General features: G+C 32.3%; 1 pseudogene; it reads right to left on the bottom strand.

Moving 5' to 3' along the window:
- Positions 1-556: 556 nt before the first annotated feature.
- LOC102839206 lies at positions 557-1,588 on the bottom strand (annotated as a pseudogene).
- Positions 1,589-2,541: the final 953 nt, after the last annotated feature.

Raw genomic sequence — 2,541 nt, 5'->3', positions numbered from 1 at the left:
GGCACATTTTTTGTGCCACTGTTTCTTGCTACTTTTTAAGTTAATTTCTAATGATTCTTTATTCTTCCTGGTTTTTGATATTTTTGTTGTAGTTAGATGCTGTCAAGTCAGTACCAACTCATAGTGACCTGATGCACAAGCAAGTGAAACACTGCCTGGTCCCATACGAACCTCAGTATCAATGCTATTCCTGAGATCATTGCCACTTCCACTGTTCCAATCTACCTAGTTGTGTGTCATCCTCTTTTTCTCAGTCCTCCACTTTACCAAGCATGACTGGTCAGTTCTGATAATATGTCTGACATATGAAAGAAATGTGGCCATCCTGGCTTTGAAGGAGCATTCTGACTATACTTCCTCCACTCCAGATTTGTTTGTCCTTTTGGCAGTCCATGGTACTTTTAATATTTTTCTCCAACACCATAATTCAAATGCATTAGTTATTCTATTGTCTTTCTTGTTCATTTTCCAACTTTAAAAGCATATCAGGCTATAGAAAATACCATGGCTTGCATCAAGCATACCTTTGTCCTCAAAATGAAATTTCTATATTTTTTAATTCTTCCTTAAGTTCTTCCATTTCATTTAAACTTTATTAATCTTCAGATGCTTTCTGCCAATGTTCTTGGATTTTGTAAGAAATCCATGTCTTCACATCATTCAAACTTAAATCAAATTTTTAGCTTTTTGTGAGAGAGTTCGTGATTTCTGATTAATTCTTGCATTCTGCTCAAGGCCCATTTTATGCTTTACTAAAAGTCCATACTCTGGCCTTTAAATTTTGGGAAGTCTTGATCAATGCTTACATAAATTGAGAAAACTAAAGATTACCTAGCTAGGCAGTTGCTAAGTAATCTTTAGTTTCTTCAATTTCTTCAAGTAAACCTTGAATTCTATTTTCCTTATAATCTACATGAGAAAAAAAGTTGGTCTTTATCTGTTGCTCTATATATTGATCTCTTTGGATTATCATGTATATCCTTCCTTAGGATTTCTACCTCAGATTTCATTTCTGAGAGCAAATTGCCTACTTTATACAGAGCTGTGTTTTCCTTTATTTCTTTAGTCAGTTCTTTCTAGAGATCAGTAGTCCTTCTTTCCAATTCTAAGTTACAAGTCATTTGAAACTTTGCCATTTACTAGGAGGTCAATTTTGTTGCTTCATTAAAAGCAGTTTGTAACTCTTTCTCTAGATCAGCTTGCATTTCTTTTTTCCTCCAATTGGCTTTGAAATACATGAATATCATTTCCCATATGTTTTCAAGTATTTATAAATTCTTTCATTTTCTCTTTCACCTCTAGATTATTGCCTGTAAGAAATTCTGATTCTCTCTTGGCATCAAGGATTACAGTTTCATCATCAAACAGTCTGTTTCATTCATTTAAGATCTTCAGTGTTTTCTCTTGAGTATATGTTCATTTTCATATTTTCTGACTTTTGTTAGTCTATGAATTTCTGCAGCTCCTTAGTCTGGTCTTCCTTTCCTCTAAGTAGTTCTATTTTCTAATTTGATTCAGCCTCAAGATCTTGATTATATAATTCTGCATTCTTAACTTTTTTTTTTTTTTTTTTAAGTTTAGATGACATGAATTAATGTCATTTCTTGGCCTTTGTAAAATTTGTCACTCTAGATCCTAAAATTCCTTCAAATATTTTTTATTTCAATTCAATTTCTTCCTTTTATCTTTTTATTTGTTAATAATCTTATGTTAGACCATCATTATTAGAACAACGTGAGTTCAACTTACTTTCTAGGTTTTCCAGATGTAGCAGTTTTCTTGCTGGATTCCACTCAATCACAGTTATTGTATCAAGAATGTTACTGAAAACATCAACATCTGAAAAGAGAGATTCACAGATTTCTCCTAGTAAAGTTACAGCATCCTGTGTAATTTTTTTGTGATATATGTTTTCGTATTAAATTTATTTTGTTGATTTTGCAAACACAGAGTAACTCTTTTCTTTTTATTAACCTTTATTTCCTGTTGTAAAGGAAAAGGTCATAAGCATTTGTGTTAAATTTTAAATTCTCTCAATTTGCACTTTTTGAAGCAAATCTTTTTCTTCTAAAATTTGGCACAATTGATCATTCTCCAATGCCTAGAATAAAGAACATTTCTCTAATTTTTATTTCGTTTGTTTGTTTTTACCATTATACATGATGTTATTTATTAAACCGGTTGTGAGGATTGTTTGTTTTTTAACTTTTTTTAATTGAGTGAAGGTTTACAGACAAGATCATCATCTTTGCATTTAACTTTGTTTCATCTCAATGATTTCAGCCCCTTCCATGAAACAGTAGTTATCCTGCTTCCTTATGTGGCTCCTATTTGCATGCCATCTACTTTCCCATCATTCTTAACTTTATCCTTAGGAAAATGTTGTCCTTTTGATTTTGAATAATTGACCATTCTGTGGTTAGCATAACTTACTAGTGTTGTTCCACACTATAAAACTATGTGCTAGTTGGCTGACAATTGGACTACAAGGTGAATTCCTCTCCAGATCTGAAGGATAATCGAGAACCACAGTCTCAGGTT

Source organism: Chrysochloris asiatica, unplaced genomic scaffold, assembly GCF_000296735.1.
Source record: "Chrysochloris asiatica unplaced genomic scaffold, ChrAsi1.0 scaffold06175, whole genome shotgun sequence".
Classification (NCBI taxonomy): Eukaryota; Metazoa; Chordata; class Mammalia; order Afrosoricida; family Chrysochloridae; genus Chrysochloris; species Chrysochloris asiatica.
This window is presented reverse-complemented; position numbering and strand designations above follow the sequence as displayed.